Below are 18,544 nucleotides of genomic sequence, written 5' to 3'. Positions count from 1 at the left end.
AAATATTTACTATTGCTAAGAAGTCAAGTAACACTGTTGGCATGTGCTACAATTGTGGAACATTTGGAGGTTCCCATTTTCTTTAACATCACTTCATGAGAAATCCTGAAAACAAATACTAGCATATGGTTCTTGTATGTGCCATGCAAGTACCTAGAATACATAAATAAAGAAGTTTAATTTCAAGAAGAGCTACAATTTCTGTTTTACTTTGGAACAATAGGTTAAGTTTTTTTTTCCTACTAAGTGAAAATGTCCAATTTACCATGTAAGAACAAAATAAAATCCTCCCGAGCACAAAAAAAATCCTCCAGGGGCACAAAAAAATCACTTGGTCCCTCATTTTTAAAGATGCATGCATGATGAAACAACATAAAAACACAAGATAAATAAATATGGATACAAAACTGTCTCTGAATTCACATTCTGCAGTAAAGGCTAGCAGGGAACACCACCAGAGCAAAGGTGACAGTTCCTGGACACAGGTGTTGGTATCCCCACACACAACACTGTATTTCCTCATTTCCTTTCTAATCAGCCTTCAGCCTCCAATTAGTGACTCTCACTAGTCTGCTTTTTCTTCAAAACAGCTCATTGTTAACCAGGAACCTGAGACTCTCTCATGTCTATCAACAAAACAGGTACAAGAATCCATTTTTCTGTTCAGACAAATCTCAGCACTAAAAAACATACCCCCAAGCCTCAGAAGGAGAGTTTAGTGACAAACTGTTCATGTCCAAAGCATGAATTGATCATAAAACAAATAATATCTCGAATAGGTGTAGCAGATACAAACCCCCTGGAAAAAACTAAAACATACTGTTATCAAAGGAAATGACAAGTACCTACAAACCAAGAAATGGACACTGACGCCACTCCCATTGGCCATGTAATAGGCGATTGCTAACAATAAAAATTTGAACTTCAAAGGAAAAAAAACTCCTATTTCCCACGTCCAATTAACTTTTCCCAAATTATTTTTTGATAAAAGGAAAATAATAAAGACTTCTTGCTGAACGTCAACCACACAGAAGACAAAAACAGCAAAACAAAACAGCAACCTGGGAAAGAGAAACAGAAAGCCCCAAACAGCCCAGCACTAACTCTCCTCTTGGTCCCACCAACCTGTGAATGCTTCCCAGACTCACCTCAGCCTGGACCTAACTCTCTCCTCTAAAAGGGAGATTTCCCAGCAGTGCAGCAAGATCAGACAGGTACCCATTCCGTGACCGTATCAATGAGAACAATGAGAAAAGCACGGCTATTCTGAAAGCTCTAGTAATTACATAGAAAACAAACTAGGTCTCAGGGGACATTCTTCAAAACCTGCGATCAACTCCAGGAAAAACACTTGACCACTTACCACTACCGGAAGCTGCTAGATGGCAGATCAGAATCAGCATCTCATCAGAAAAGAGGAAGGCGTTGCAGGCAAGCAGCTTCACTACCAGTGAGGAATTAGGAGGGGAAAACGGTCCTCGGAAAAATACTAAGAGCCCAGAAGAGCCTCTCCTTCCATAGTTGCCTGCTGTTGCAACCAGGGCGGAACTGGTTAATCTTAGGGAAATAAAAGTAAGCTCCCTAGAGGCTGGCTTTGGCAGGATGGCTTCTTCTGTGGGAACCAAGAGTTCAGAAGGATGGAAGCGGACAACGCAAGGGGTCATCAGCTACCGCTTTCTCCTACCAAACTTTTATCAGCCTTCCACTGAGGGAGATAAGTAAACATCTTTGGAGTTCCCACCTGTTTTTCCCAGAGATGAAGGAATTAGTATGTCAATTTTTTTTTATCATTACACGGAGAGTTCAACTCTGACAGACGAAAGCTAAGCACACTCAAGCAACATGTAATAGGCAGAGCCATGACACTTCTTCTTTCCCAACATCCTTAACTTCAGCTCAGAGGAAGCAAATAATTAACCCTAAGGATGCTGAAGAACAAATGCACACAGGAAGTGGATTTAAACTTTATAGTTTAGACTTTGAGAGGCTTCTGGGTTTTAAGATGGGATTAGATGAGAACAAAATATTTTGGTTTATGCCTATTTTTAAAAGAAAGGATTATGGCTCCTTTTAAATACATCTAAAGCCATTTATGGATTTTCCAGATGTTGCATCAGATCTGCAATGAAATACTGAAACCAAGTATGTTTTAGTCATGTCTTTCTAACCAGAGCAAGCTAATTCTCTGTGCATTGTCATCTCCACTCTCCTAAAACACCATGGTACTGAGCCCTCAGGTTTCCACAGACAGCTGGATCAGAGAAAAAGGAGGGCCTTTCCCTGCCAGGGCTCCACAGTCACAAGAAAGGGTGGATTTCTTGAAACAAGAGTAATGGCCCTCTTCCTTGCATGATTTAAAAAAAAAAACCAAGAACAGTCTAAATGAGAAAGCAATCTTTTTTTTTAATATTTATAATGAAAAAAGTTTAAATTTTTTAAAAATTTAAAAAGTGGTAGAGAGGCTATACTTAATCTATTATACTAACACTATTCTAAGTCTGGTAATTCCCTTTGCTGAAGAACGTTTAAGGAAATCTGCACCTTCTCTGACATTGTTAGAACAGAAATTGATAAAATATTTTTAAAGTATATGTTTCCATCTCTTAGGAATTTACCTTACAACTGATCACAAATATGTGCAAACATATCTGTAAAAATATTTATTATTGCACTCTGATAGCATCAAACTAAAAATGACTTAAATATACAGGCGACTGGCTAAGTATGTAAAGGTACATCATACAAAGGAGTACTAGCCAGCCATCAGGTGGGGGTAGAGCTGCAGTGAAGGATCAGATCGCCTGGGTTCGGATCTGGCTCCACCAGTGACTGGCCAGGTAATTGAGAAAGTTCCCTAACCCCTTTGGGCCTCAGTTCCTCATCTGTAAAAAGGTGATAATTAGAGCACTTATAGAGGATTGCTGAGACAGTGCCTGGAGCATGGTAGATGCTCAGTAAATATTAGTTATCACTGAGAAAGGTAGGACATGGAAAGATGTCCAAGACGTACTGTCAAGTGAAAAGAGCAAGTTGCAAAGCAGTATGTATAGGGTAATTCCATTTGGTAAAAACATTTCAAATGTGTTTGATGTTTACTGTCTCCTCCCACTAAAATCCTTGAGAACAGGGACTTTTGTTCACTGTTGTATCCCCAGTGTCCATAACAGGCATTCAATAAGTATTTGTTGACTGAATGAATAACAGGAAGGCTAAGCAAGAAGAAATAATTAACAACTGCCTCCAAAGAGTGGTATGGGGGTGGAGGGCTGGTGGGCACTGGGGGAAATGTTTCTTTGGTTCTTACCCTTTAGTACTGCTTAAATCTTTCACAGTCAGCTTGCATGCCAACCAATGAAAATGCAGCTCTTAAGAGACAGTGTTTTTGTTGACAGGGAGCATCTTGATATCTACAGTCACCACCACTAGCAGCATACAGTCTGAGGAGTAAGTGATGATTCTTTCTCCCCATCATCTGATAAATTAAAGAGTCACAAAGCAACTTAAAAAATAAGAAAGCATAGAGCTCTCTTTTTCCTCTTGGTCTTCCATTGATCTTTCCAAAGTTATTCCTATAATCTCCAAGCTGGATCCTCTGCCCTAGTCCATGGGGACCCGTCTTCATTACCTAAACATCAACTGCACATCCCTACCTCGGCATCTCTGCTCAGGTCATCCTCTCCTTTTGGGAGACCTTTCCCTTCATCCTCTGACTTCTCAATCTGTCCTTAAAGGACAAGATCACATGCATAGAAGCTCTCATAATGCAAGCACACACGCACACACTCATAATGCAAGCACACACACACGTGTGTGTGTGTGTGTGTGTGAGAGAGAGAGAGAGAGATTGATTCCTAATTCCTGGCACTGATTCTTTATCATTTTGAAATATTCATTTTTTCTGAAATGCAATTACCTTGCCATTGAATATTCTCTTGCAAACAATGTTTGAGTGTTTAAGTAAAAAATAACTTTACAGTGCCATGGGATTATGTACTTATTTATTTGTCCCATCAATTTAAGTCCCAAAGCTCTTTATCCATCTCTGGAATATAAGATTCCAGTAGTTGCAGCTATTCCTTTGCCAAGCTCTCTTGTCACCCACGTATCACCTTGACTCTCTCCCTCCTTTCATTCAGATCTGTGCTCAAAGTCACTGACTCCGAGAAGCCTGCCCTGGTCAGCCCGCCTAAAACACACCCAGCCCTATCACTCTCTACCCCTTATTTTCCTTTATTTTTCTCCACAGGAAAAATACACAGCCATCACACTGTGTATTTTCTTGTTTATTGTCCAGTTTCCCCCTCCAGAAGTTCAGCTTCAGGAGAGCAAGGACTTTGGCTGGTTCACTGATGTATATCCAGAGCCTAGAACAGTGCTTAGTAGGTGCTTGATGAATGCTGAGTAAACAAATGAGTGGTAATAACATGTTGTACAGCTATTCACTGTTGACTACGTATGCATGCACCTCCTCTAGCATGACAGCTCTGGTCTCTTTCTCTGTTGTATTTCAACAATGTCCAGCAGATAGTTATTTATAATTGAATTAAAGCTGAGCTCTCATGACACTTTTCCATTTCTATTAAGTTAACCTTTATATTCTGCCCTCAACTTAATTTCTTATAGCTCACCTTGTCAGTCCTCAAAGTAGTGCCAATGACTAGGCCTAATTTAAATAGACCTCAACACAGGCACATAGCAGTTAAAGCCAGATTCCAGAATCTTTCATTGCTGCATCTTGAACTACTGAATTCAGGGGAGGAGGAGGAGGCTGGGGAAAGGACCGAGGCCTACAGCACACTGAAGGTGAAGAAAGCAATGCTCACTTTAGGGCATGAACATGCTCTGGATAACCAAAAAAAAAAAAAAAGTATCTCTGTGCACAAAGGCACAGGCAAAAATAAGGGTTTAAAAGGTCTGCTTTTTCCCTCTCCAAGGTACCTAACCAAAAGAACTAAAGGCAGGGATTCAAAGAGATACTTGTACACCAATGTTCACGGCAGCATTATTTACAACAGCCAAAAGGTAGAAACAACCCAAGTGTCCATCCATGGATAACAGATAAACAAAATGTGGTATACATATACAATGGAATATTACTCATCTGCAAAAAAGAATGAAACTCTGATACCTGCTACAATACAAGTCAATCTTGAAAATGTACGCTAAGTGAAATAAGCCAGATACAAAAATACACATCATACAATGATTCCACTTACATGATGTACCTAGAACAGGCAAGCAATAAGTCACCAGGGGCTGGGGGAAGGAGGGGATGAGAAGTTATTTTTCACTGGGTCGAGTTTCAGATTAGGATGACGAAAAAATTCTGGGGATGGACAGCAGTGATGGTTACACAGCATTCTGAATGCATTTCATGCCACTGAACTGTATTCTTAAAATAATTAAAACAGTAAATATTATGTTACTCTCATTAGATAATATTACCTGGAGGGTTTTATTCCTCATTAGGCAACATGTGCATTGTCAGAACACCAGAAGTCCTGTGTTTTTAAAAGTCCTTATTTTGCTTTAAAACCTCACTTTTTACAAATGTCCCTCATATCTGTAACCCAGAGTTTCCAAAGAGCTTTCTCAATGCTCTCACTTTGTCTGCAACAATAATCCAGTGAATTACGCTAAAGGAATTTTGATTAAATAGCTGAGCATTTGAGAGAAAAGTTTTTCCTAATTTACTCACCCTCTTACCTGGTCCTCCAACTTCACACACATTTCATCACAAGGAAGAGATGGAAATTCTTTTACTTAAGAATCTGAAACCACACAGCTTTTCTGACCAGAATAAATAGCATTATATTTTTTAGAATGTGTGACTATGCTAGCTTTACTATCAAACAGCTATGAAAGCCAAAGAACTACTCTTTTAAGTAAACAGGTTAATCACCTATATAGCTAGTGGAATGCCCCTGATCTACCGTTTGAAATCTGTAGTTGGAAGAAATGGATTTAACGAACATATATTCATTCAACAAATGCAGGCACTCTGCCGCGCACTGTGTGAAGCATAGGAAGATGAATGAAATGTGATTTCTGCTCTCGGCACTCTTGTCACGTGCTGGGAGGGGTCAGACACGCAGATGAGAGGATTCTACAAGGAAGGAAAGAACAGGTTCTGCTACTGAGAAAGGAACCACCTAACAGCAGATTCAGTCACTGTGTGTCAATTAAAATCTCATCCCAAGGAAATGGGCTAAGAGTCAATCGATTCCCTGGAATTTTGGCATTAAAAGAGTTTTTAGGCGTTTTTGTTGGTTGGCTTGCTTGCTTCTTTAATGCCTAGAAAGGAAGATTCAGCTGCCTGAAATGTCAAACCAGGACTTGGTGTAAACCTGAATGACAGAGAAGTATCTCTGGCCTAAAATTACATTTTGGACATACACAAAAAAAAAAGGAAAGAAAATCAAAACAAAGTATTCCCTGATTATACAAACAACCCACTTGCTGTGAGCAGACTAGAAGCCACCTCGAACCTATCAAAGCAGCATCTCTTCGAGAGAAGCCCTGCAGTCCATGCCATAAGCCCGCACAGTAAGACATGAGGATTGCTGAAGTATGAACTACACTGTGTTATGCAAATCCCTAACTGCCTTAAATGTTAGCTTCCTTGTTGTAAAACAAGGAAAACTAAAACCTTCTTAAGCTCTTTGTGAAGAGCAAATGAGAGAGTCACTAAATGGATAATAAATGAAGAAAAGAATGAGTGCACGTGTAAATGGCATATGCAGTGACAGACAGGAATAAATAACACATAAGCCAGCACCTGTCACATAGTCATTGTCCAGCAAAGGTCAATGTCCCTCCTTTCTCCCCAGAATCCTCCCAAATGGCTACCACATTTCCTTTATCAGAATAGAAGACCTCTGAGTTCTGAGCTCCTTTACATCTCCAGTTTTTACCTTCCTGATACAACCCCCTATCTTCTCTTCTCTTTAGCATTTCCTTTCAATACACTATAAAACAGCACAAGAAAAAGACAATTTTAAAGACTGAGATTAATAAGGAAAAATACGAGTTTTCATATTTTCTTCCTACATCCCAGGGAACTGTTTGAAAACCACTGCTCCTGACAAGTTTCAGCAGGCGACGGAGGTACACTAAAACTCTTCCTGCCCCACCATGCCCTTTTCTTTCCAGTGACTGAAACCTACTGAATTTCCCATTCAGAAACAGGTTCACCGAACATCGAAATCATACATACTCTCATGGTCTTTAATATCAAAAAAGAAGAAGTTTTCTGACCTCTTGTAGTTTAATTTATCGCCTGGGACTTTCCATAGTGTGTTGAGCTGAAGTTCACCAGGAGAATGTAACTCAACTCCTCCTCCCCAAACCTCCCCACCGATTACTTCCTGTTGGTTGGTTAACCTTTTGTGTAAGGAAGTAGGTTTCCTTACATTGGCCAACATCAATGGCTGACCCATTGCTGATGGTGCCACTTCCTATGTGGAACTTTCCACCCTTGAAAAAAAACTTGAAGTTGAGTTTTAGTTATTACTCAACTAACTTACAAAAAGAGCAAAGAGGAGATCAGAGAACACAAAAAGGAAGACATTTCATTCTATTTCCTGAATGGGGACCCAGATTTAGGAATAGAGGCATTTCCTGCTCTACTATTAAAATGTCAGGAATTGAAAGTAAACTAAAAATAATATAAATCCACTACTAGACTAAAATTAAGCTGGTATGTTTTTTTGAAAAAAGATACCCAAATTCCTGGATGCTAAAATTTACCACTGGGGACCAGCTCCTCCCAGCAGTTTGGACTTTCTCTCAAGGGTTCTCTTTCACTACAGACACTCAGACAAAAACCACAACAGTGGGACCCAGAAAGTTTTTTGTTCTCCAAGCCCATTCACCAAAACCAGGTGATCTGCATTTAACTCACCCTTTCAAGTGCATTCTGAACTATGTGTTCCAGAACTAAATGACCCAGCTCTAAACCAGACAGCCTAACCCAAGCTAGACAACTGGCATCCTAAGTTGTAAAAGTCATTCTAACAGTTTATTTCCAAATGATGAAAGTGTGCATTCATGGTATAGTGGTGAGTATAGCTGCCTTCCAAATGATGAATGCTCCATAGCCAAAACTGTATCCTGGAATACTGCTGGCACCAGTGAGAGAAACACTCCCCAAGATGATGTATCTCTTGCTATCAGGGAAGCACAGTATCCTCTTTGCACATAAGAAGTGCCCAGGAGATATTCTGGCCTCCATGTTTTTTATAGACTGATGTCATAAGCCACTATAATAATAGGTGGCATTTATTTGCCAGAAAGGAGGAGTCAATCTGGAAGGAACTCAATCTGGAACAGTTTCAGGGTTCCAGTGGTTCTTGCCATCTCAGAACCTTCGAGACACAGGAGTAGCCAGACACTTGAGATCTTTTAACACTCACTCCAGCCCCACTTTCTCTTTAGCAGGCTGTCATCCAGCAATCTGAGACACATGGCTTTAAAGAAGCTCTTGCCTCCATCTCTTCACCCAGTTAGCCTGCCCTGCACATCAATAGGTGTGAACAATCCCTACCCCTTGCATGTCATTTGGAAAGTGCAGGGTCCAAGATCAAAAAAGTTTAGGCTCTTAATCAGGACTGTATTTAGGGCATTTCACATATTCATCACCATTGTTTAAGCCCCAATTCTGTACCAGCCTCTCGGCAAGACACTAGGGATCCTATGATAATCAAGACCTGATCTCTGCCCTAGCAAGAACCTTTCTAGTGGAAGAGAACTGAGTTGTCAATAAGCCCCTGTGATACAATACAATAGAAACATTAAGAGAGGCATCCCTTTCCCAAAAATGCTTTGGAACTTCGGAGAAGAACTTATTTGTGTGTGTGGAAGTGTCTGGGAAAAACCTCAGGATAACATGTGAAGCTGAGTCCTAAGAGATGAGCAGATGAGCAGGGAGGAGCTGGTTAGTTCCATGAGCTAACAGCCCAAGAGGAAAGTGTCACTGACAGTTTTTATCTCTTCTCCTCAGCTACTACCCCATCCCACCTCAGAGAACAGCAGCCCTCTACTGTTACCTGGGCTTCCATTCCAAATGGCCTGGGTGAGCACAAACACAGCCTACAGCATTCATGAGTGTGGAGGACAGAAGTAAGTTAGTCATCACTTCAGTACATCAGTAAAGGTAATTACTAGGTCCTGGTGGATCAGAATCCAGGCAACGATTAGGCAGGAATTGAGTCCTGAAGGCTTCAAGTGCTGCCCTGGGCACCCCACCTCTGAGGAAAGCAACCTGAATGCATTCGTTCCTGCATAAGGTGCCTTCACTGTGCTGTATCATAGAGTGTAGTGAAACACACCCTACTATGAAGCTGGAAGACTGCACGGGGGCCATGGTGCAGGAGGTGAAAACTCAAGATGGCAAGAGGGAGACAAAGCTGTCCGAAGTGGCTGCAGGGTTATCCTGCCCCCTAAAGGTGTCCCCTATCTAGTGGAGGTGAAGAGACCTCATCAAAGGCTTCCTTTGTGTAAATTTAAATTCCAGGTGAACAGTGACAAGGTGTGCATCACTCTATTTCTGAACACATCCCCACAAATGCTGAGCCACCTTCAGGTGGAATGTGCTCCAGTCTAAGGGCCTGGGGCCTGCAGTGGCTGAGTGGACGATGAAGCTACTTCCGGTGCACTCCCATGTCCCTAGGCATCCTTCAGTAAAGAAGGTGTTTTCATAAATCCCCTTATTGGTAAGCCAACGTTTCCTTTTGTATCTGGTCTGTCAAAGGAAGCAGGCATGAATCTATTTCCAGAAAAGAAGAATGAGACATGGGGTTAAGGCATACCAGAGACTGGAGGGAGGAGAACAAGGGGGGGCAGTCACCAAAGTCCTGGTTTTTCCAAGCTTGAGCCTAAGCTTTCAGAGATATAGAGGCACCTGGGAAATCTGGCTCAGTGACCCATTTCCTCCAACTCGAAAGGGTGACCTTGTCCACCGAGGCATCAAATCCAGCAAGACCAGAGCCATAGGAGAGCGCTGAAGGAGGAAAGTGGCTTCAGAAACTTAAGACCATATTCCTGCCTCCTCGTGGCTGTTGAAAGGCAAGGCCTGGGTCAAGATGAAGAGATTTCCTTGTGTAAAGAGAATCCAGAGGACCCAGCATGAATCCAAGGCTCCTACTTCCTTCACTGTTACAGAGTAAAATGAGTCCTCCATTTACTTAGACCATCTTGGAGAGGAGGACACTCAAAGGTCCTAGGAAATCTGGAGCTCCTCTGAGCCCCCATAAGATGCTGCACTTCCCCATCACGGCATCTGCCTTGCTACACTCTCCACCTGTCCACTTGTCCAGGCCTCCAACACCTGAGGGTGGCAACTCAATGTCTTACACATAGCATGGGACCTAGCACAGAATATAGGAATCTAGGATCCTGTGATGAGATTTCCTAAGCCTTGATGAGAAGCTAGATGATCTCATATAAGTCACTCAACCTCTCTGGGTCTCAATTTCATCTGTAAGTGTCTCAGACTATAATATCTAAGCAACCATCCTAAATCTAACATTCCATAGTAATACTGATAGGTAAGAACTCATTAGCTATGCAGTGCTCACTATGTTCTAAGTGCCTGACACATAGAAACTCAGTTCTTTCCTACAACAATCCTCTGAGGTAAGCCTTTTTGCAGATAAGGAATTGGAGAAAGAGATATTAAGGAACTTGCATGAGGCTGCAAAGCTACGAGTCAGAACTGGAATTTAAACCTGACAGTCTGGTTCTAGAATCTATGTGCCTAACCTATCTCTGTTGTTGTATGAGGCCTTCTTTTATTCCATACTGGAGCTGGTGTGAATCTATGCATCCCCAAGAGCCTAGAGGTGCCTAATTCCCCACTAATGTGCTAGAAATATTAACTCTAGTTCATTACAATAAGGTAAAGAAAGAGAGCAGCACCCCAATATCTTATAATTTAATCTTTAACACCAATATCTAAAAGCATTGGTATACTTCAATAGTCTCGTCTTCAAATTCTTACTAATTTTATCAGGAATAATGCTAACAACACATGTATGCATAACTAATGGTAATTATAATTAACAGTATTTCCAAAAAGATTGTAAAATTGTGTTGCTGTCACTCTGGCAAGTTCTCATACTCTTACTCAACATTAGAAAAAAAAATCCTTTCTTTACACTAATGATGAATCAACAGGAAAAGAAAGTAAAGAAATAATCCCCTTTAAAATAGCACCCAAAGTAATAAAATACCTAGGAATAAATCTAACCAAGGAGGTGAAAGACTTATACATGGAAAACTATAAACCACTGATGAAGGAAATTAAAGAAGACTTTAAAAAACGGAAAGATATCCCATGCTCCTGGATTGGAAGAATCAATATTGTTAAAATGGTCACACTGCCCAAAGCAATCTACAGATTTAATGCAATCCCTATCAATTACCCAGGACATATTTCACAGAACTAGAACAAATCATAACAAAATTTATATGGAACCACAAAAGACCTAGAATTGCCAAAGCATTACTGAAGAAAAAGAGAGAGGCTGGAGGAATAACTCTCCCAGACTTCAGACAATACTATAGAGCTACAGTCATCAAAACAGCATGGTATTCATACCAAAACAGACATATGGACCAATGGAACAGAATAGAGCACCCAGAAAGGAACCACAAACTTTTGGTCAACTAATCTTTGATAAAGGAGGCAAGAATATACAATGGAATAAAGACAGTCTCTTCAGCAAATGGTGCTGGGAAAATTGGACAGTAGCATATAAATCAATGAAGCTAGAACACTCCCTTACACCATACACAAAAACAAATTCAAAATGGATCAAAGACTTAAACACAAGACAAGATAAAATAAACCTCCTAGAAGAAAACACAGGCAAAACATTATCTCACATACATCTCAAAAAATGTTCTCCTAGGGCAGTCTAGTCAAGCAATAGAAATAAAAGCAAGAATAAACAAATGGGACCTAATGAAACTTACAAGCTCCTGCACAGCAAAGGAAACCAGAAGTAAAACAAGAAGGCAACCTACAGAACGGGAGAAAATTTTTGCAAATGATGAAACCAACAAAGGCTTGATCTCCAGAATATGTAAGCAGCTCATACGACTTAAGAAAAAAACAAACAACCCAATCCAAAAATGGGCAGAAGACCAAAACAAGCAATTCTCCAAGGAAGACATACAAATGATCAACAGGCACATGAAAAAATGCTCAATGTCACTAATTATCAGAGAAATGCAAATCAAAACTACAATGAGGTATCACCTCACACCAGTCAGAATGGCCGTCATTCAAACATCCACAAATGACAAATGCTGGAGAGGCTGTGGAGAAAAGGGAACCCTCCTACACTGCTGGTGGGAATGTAGTTTGATACAGTCACTGTGGAAAACAGTATGGAGATTCCTCAAAAGACTAGGAACAGACTTACTATATGATCCAGTCATCCTGCTTCTGGGCATATATCCAGAAGGAACCCTATTTCAAAAAGACACCTGCATCCCAATGTTGATAGCAGCACTATTTACAATAGCCAAGACATGGATACAGCCTAAATGTCCATCAGTAGATGACTGGATAAAGAAGAGGTGGTATATTTATATAATGGAATACTATTCAGCCACAAAAAAGACAACGTAACACCATTTGCAGCAACATGGATGTCCCTGGAGAATGTTATTCTATGTGAAGTAAGCCAGAAAGAGAAAGAAAAATACCATATGAGATCGCTCATATGTGGAATCTTAAAAAGAAAAAAAAAGAACATAAATACAAAACAGAAACAGACTCATAGACATAGAATATAAACTTGTGGTTGCCAAGGGGGAGGAGGGTGGGAAGGGACAGACTGGGATTTCAAAATTTGTAGATACTGACAGGCATATGTAGAATAAATAAACAAGATTATACTGTATAGCACAGGGAAATATATACAAGATCTTGTGGTAGCTCATAGCAAAAAAAAAAGTGACAATAAATATATATACATGTCCATGTATAACTGAAAAATTGTGTTCTACACTGGAATCTGACACAACACTGTAAAATGACTATAACTCAATAAAAAAAGTTTAAAAAAAAGAAATAAAAACAACTTTTCCTGGAAATTTTAACTGATTATATTTATATTAGCCAAAACTTTTATCAGATTTATTTTGTCCTTTCAGTTATTTTTAAAAGTTAATGCAGAAAATTATTGGTTCTTTGCCTGATAACAATCACACTATAATAGTAATTTAACAATTGGCTTATGGTTTGGTATCCAGGAAACTGACATGAAAACAGACAATTTACTGACAATTTTTAGATATAAGTTATACTATTAAGTAATTAGTAATCTGTTTCCTGAATTGCGTGATTTGCATAGTGAAAAGTATAGAACTAGCCATCCCAAGTTTGTGCTGGAAATAGAAAGATTAATTAGACATGGATTCTTGCATGAAAAAAATTAGAGTTTAGTTGAAGAAATGAAGCATACAATAATTTATTACGACACATCATGCAGTGATAAGTGTCCTTATAAAGGGAGAAAGCTGCAATGGGAAAGGAAAAAAAGACAGAGAGAGAAGAGACTCAAAATCAGGACAGATTTGGGGAGCAGAGAGCACCTCTGCTAGGCTTTGCAGGATTGATATGATTTATGTGTACAACAGTAAAGAGTGAGAGCCATTAAGGTAGAGAGAACAGCAGGAGCAAATTCAGAGGAGTCAAAAAACAGAACAGGCAAATGTCGTCAAATACTGCACTTCAGTCTGCCAAAGCAAGCATAAAGAAGGAGATAATGGGAATTAAGGAAGAAAACATATGACAGGGTTAGATTATAGCCTCTTACAATTACCTAAGCAAGCAATAATAGTGTCCTAATTTAAGGCAATGTCAATGGAAATGGACAACAAAGCAGATTCAAGAAGTATTCCTAACACAGAATCAACACTTGGCAACAGAAGGAAAGGGGGAGGGAAAAAGTCAAAGATGATGCCAAGTTCTGAGCCCTAATGGCTGAGAGAATGTTGTGACATTGACGAAAATCAAGAGAGACAGTGGGAAAAAAGTCCAGTCCATCTGTTTGAGCTCATGTACCAGTCTCAGCTAGCTCATCACCAAGCAGAAAAAGAGAACATTTTAAGCCTAAGAGTCACTCTGTGAGTCATGAGACATGAAGGGGAGGTTACTTTCACTCTCCCAGAAGTAAAACAAAAGCTGCACATTATGAACCAGACCCTTCAGAATGCCTAAATGTTAAGGTGGGCTGTCTAGAGTGACTCAGTCTTAACTCAGAGCCTCCAAATCTAACCTTAGAGGAAAGTTTCAAAGGTTTTATGTTCCCACTCTTTAGTCCTTAGCTGGTTTAAATGTGAAAGCTATCTTTTCTCTTTTGAGATGTAGTTGTGACATTCGTTTCCTAACTTTCTCAGCTTCATCTACATTAAAAATTCAGCATTCAACAAAGGAGGCAAGAATATACAATGGAATAAAGACAGTCTCTTCAGCAAATGGTGTTAGGAAAACTGGACAGCAACATGCAAAACAGTGAAGCTAGAACACTCCCTTACACCATATACAAAAATCAACTCAAAATGGATCAAAGACTTAAACATAAGACAAGATACAATAAACCTCGTAGAGGAAAACATAGGCAAAACATTATCTGACATACATTTCAAAAATTTTCTCCTAGAAGAAATAAAGGCAAGAATAAACAAATGGGACCTAATGAAACTTACAAGCTCCTGCACAGCAAAGGAAACCAGAAGTAAAACAAGAAGGCAACCTACGGAATGGGAGAAAATTTTTGCAAATGAAACCAACAAAGGCTTGATCTCCAGAATATATAAGCAGCTCATACGACTCAATAAGAAAAAAATAAACAGCCCAATCCAAAAATGGGCAGAAGATCTAAACAAGCAATTCTCCAAGGAAGACATACAAATGATCAACAGGCACATGAAAAAATGCTCAATGTCACTAATTATCAGAGAAATGCAAATCAAAACTACAATGAGGTATCACCTCACACCAGTCAGAATGGCCGTCATTCAAACATCCACAAATGACAAATGCTGGAGAGGCTGTGGAGAAAAGGGAACCCTCCTACACTGCTGGTGGGAATGCAGTTTGGTGCAGCCACTATGGAAAACAGTGTGGAGATTCCTCAAAAGACTAGGAACAGACTTACCATATGATTCAGGAATCCCACTCCTGGGCTTGTATCCAGAAGGAACCCTACTTCAGGATGACACCTGCACCCCAAAGTTCATAGCAGCACTATTTACAATAGCCAAAACATGGAAACAGCCTAAATGTCCATCAACAGGTGACTGGATAAAGAAGAAGTGGTATATTTATGCAATGGAATACTACTCAGCCATAAAAACCGACAACATAATGCCATTTGCAGCAACATGGATGCTCCTGGAGAATGTCATTCTAAGTGAAGTAAGCCAGAAAGAGAAAGAAAAATACCATATGAGATTGCTCATATGTGGAATCTAAAAAACAAAAACAAACAAACAAACAAAAACAAAGTGTAAATACAGGACAGAAATAGACTCATAGACAGAGAATACAGACTTGTGGTTGCCAGGGGGGTGGAGGGTGGGAAGGGATAGACTGGGATTTCAAAATTGTAGCATAGATAAACAAGATTACACTGTATAGCACAGGGAAATATACACAAAATGTTATAACTCACAGAGAAAAAAATGTGACAATGAGTGTGTATATGTCCATGAATGACTGAAACATTGTGCTGAACACTGGAATTTGACACAACATTGTAAAATGATCATAAATCAATAAAAAATGTTAAAAAATAAAAAAATAAAAATAAATTTAGCATGACAAATTCTCAACTTAGAAGTTGATCAAGGAGGTCCTCTAGATTTCATCATTTTGTTTTACCCTCTATCAATATTCTGAGTAGTCTTTCCATATTGCTCTCAATCTTTAATCACACCACCAACACTTGGTATCCCACTTCAGAGAACCTGTAATTTTAACCCTGTTTCCATGAATCACTTTCACTATGGTTTGTGGGAACTGCCTGACGTATACCCAGAGCATTTGACACGTCACATCTGTCCATTTCTAAGATTGCTTTAGAAGACCTTTTCAGGGCACACTTATCTATGCTCCTAGACATTCCTTCAAGTTGAAAAAAACCTGGGAGCAAACAGCTTATTTTTACAAAAAATGTGGGGAGCAAACTGATTGAAAACCCAAGCGCAAGAATTCCACATGGGACTTCACCTAGCAACACAACAAGCAGATGCCTTCTGCTAAGCAATGAACTGCAGTCTACTTCCTGGGCATATTTTCATAGATCATGATAACTGAAACCTGACATACATAAAACTGTAGCTAAATACTGATGCCATTGGGGCAGAGCACCATATAGAAATTTCTTAGGCTCCTCTTGTTTCTCACTAGGAAACTTTTAGTCCAGTTAAGGGAACACAGATTTAACTTCAAAGGCCTCCAAAAAAGTGCAAATTCTCTCTGATAAATCCTTATCTCCCTGCAATTAACCTACACAGTCCTCAGACCGTTAACTCTCTTGTATACATTCCAATAAAAGGTGAAGCTGTTTTATTTACTCCAACCTTGAGTGTGGAGACTCTCTTCTTCTGAACTATTGATATAAGTATGACATTTAAATATGCACCAGGAGCAGCAATGCCATTTGAATATCCAGATTGTGTTGATTACTGTGATGCTAAGCATGCACATTCCACCCTGGAATTAAGTACACAGGACCACCACTCTCTGCTCTCAGTGGAGGATTTATAGGGGCTATGTGTCTGGCACTCGGGGAGATGTTGGCTTGCTCTCACCAGTGGTTACATATACAATACTGTCATATAATTTTCGGATTTTTTAAAGACTTCAAAGCTCACAATCTTCAGTGAACTTGCTATCTCGCCATGTTTATCATGGCAAGAAATAAAGGGAAGAGTGCTGTGCAGAGACTTCAAATGATGAGCACTTCACAAATGTGTTCTGTATGTCTACAAAAAATCAAAAAGTCCAGGAGAAAAATGGAAAGGCTAGTTGGTCTACAACCCATATAGGGAGAAAGCCAGTCTGCAGCAAACGTGGCTTAAAAGTTGGTTTGGAAGGGCCACTTGATTTTTCCATGATAAAGGTATTTTATCTTAATTGTTTCCTTTGCTAAATGAGTAGTGTTCAATTGATAAGTAGAAATGAGTTCCCTTCCTCCCCCTTCTCTTTTTTTTTTGAAAGTGACCAGATGTTCCATTTGGGACAATTATCTTTGTGACATGGCACTGAGAACACAGAACAGGCCTTGTGTGTTTTAAGAGGCCACATGGCATAAGGGTGAGAGTGGAGGCTCTGGAATCAGGCTTGCCTATGAGTGAAGCCCAGCTCTGCCTGGAAATGCGTAACAAACAACAGGGAGACAAGAATAGACTCGTTTTGTGTCACTCCGCACCATGAGGCGTCTGCTGTCTCTCCCTTGCTAAGAACGCTCACCACGCTTCTCTCATGAAGTGTCACACACGCCCCTTATATTCGTGAACAGGGTTGGTTAGAACTAGGAGAGGCACCATCTTAGAGACAAGTGGTGGTCAGAGAGGGGAGTGTGAAGAATCTAGTATTTATTAAATTCCAAAACCAGCCTTCCTGAGTGCCACTTTTAATGATCTTTCCACTGTACCACACCTGGTGACAAGATTTCAAGATTTTCTGCTCAGCTATTCTTTTACCAGAGTTCCCACTGATCAACTTAATTATCAATATTTTGGTAAAAGCCGTGAGCATAGCCTACCAGCTGCAATGCTCATCTCAGGATCACCCTAGCCACTGACAGAATCTATCACTTTTCATCGTTCTGTAATCTGTAAACCACGCCGGTACAGATTCTTTCACACACTGGAGGTCAGAGAGTAGACTGGTGCAGCTTTCCTGGAGGGCAGCCTGGCAGTGTACCAAACAATTCATACATATATACCCCTTGGGACTTAATCCTCCCATTTTTGGGAATGTAAACTAAGAGATGATCAGAGACGTGGCAAACGTGTATATATGGTTAGCAAGGAACAAGGCATCTCTGGTCCATATATAGACACAAAATTGAATGAAATATGTGTTCACTCACCAGTTAGCCACACTGGTACACCCTTAAAGGTACCACTGCCCACCCACAGGTGTGGGCCTCATCCCTGCACAGGCTGTATCACATTCTGGCTCCTTCTTATCTGGCCCCTTTTAATAGCAACAGAGCTCCAATTCTCAGGGTGGAGACCTAAAGAGAGACTCCAAGCAAACAGACCCTCGAAGTACCTCCAAATTCAAGACCTGAGACAGTGTGGAGAAAAATACTATGATATGAGTTGTCAATGTAAAAAAAATTATGCTGAATCACCCACTAAAATGTACTAAACTGTCCTAAACTCCAATAAAAGGCTCAGTAAGAACATTTAAAACACAGACTTCTTGGGAACATTCACAAATTCAGACACACACATGAAATATTTTTAAATTTTAGAATTCACAAATGAAGCAAAAATCATACTCATTTAAATA

At 39.9% G+C, this 18,544-nt stretch overlaps 1 protein-coding gene across 1 annotated transcript in view; it reads right to left on the bottom strand.

Moving 5' to 3' along the window:
* ATP8B4 (ATPase phospholipid transporting 8B4 (putative)) overlaps window positions 1–1,475 on the bottom strand; it is a 214,210-nt gene extending 212,735 nt beyond the window's left edge. Inside the window, exon 1 of the mRNA XM_015242742.3 lies at window positions 1,364–1,475. The gene's annotated coding sequence lies outside the window, so the exon portion shown is untranslated. The remainder of the gene's footprint in view (window positions 1–1,363) is intronic.
* Window positions 1,476–18,544: the final 17,069 nt, after the last annotated feature.

This window comes from Vicugna pacos, chromosome 6 (genome assembly GCF_048564905.1).
Source record: "Vicugna pacos chromosome 6, VicPac4, whole genome shotgun sequence".
NCBI lineage: Eukaryota > Metazoa > Chordata > Mammalia > Artiodactyla > Camelidae > Vicugna > Vicugna pacos.
This window is presented reverse-complemented; position numbering and strand designations above follow the sequence as displayed.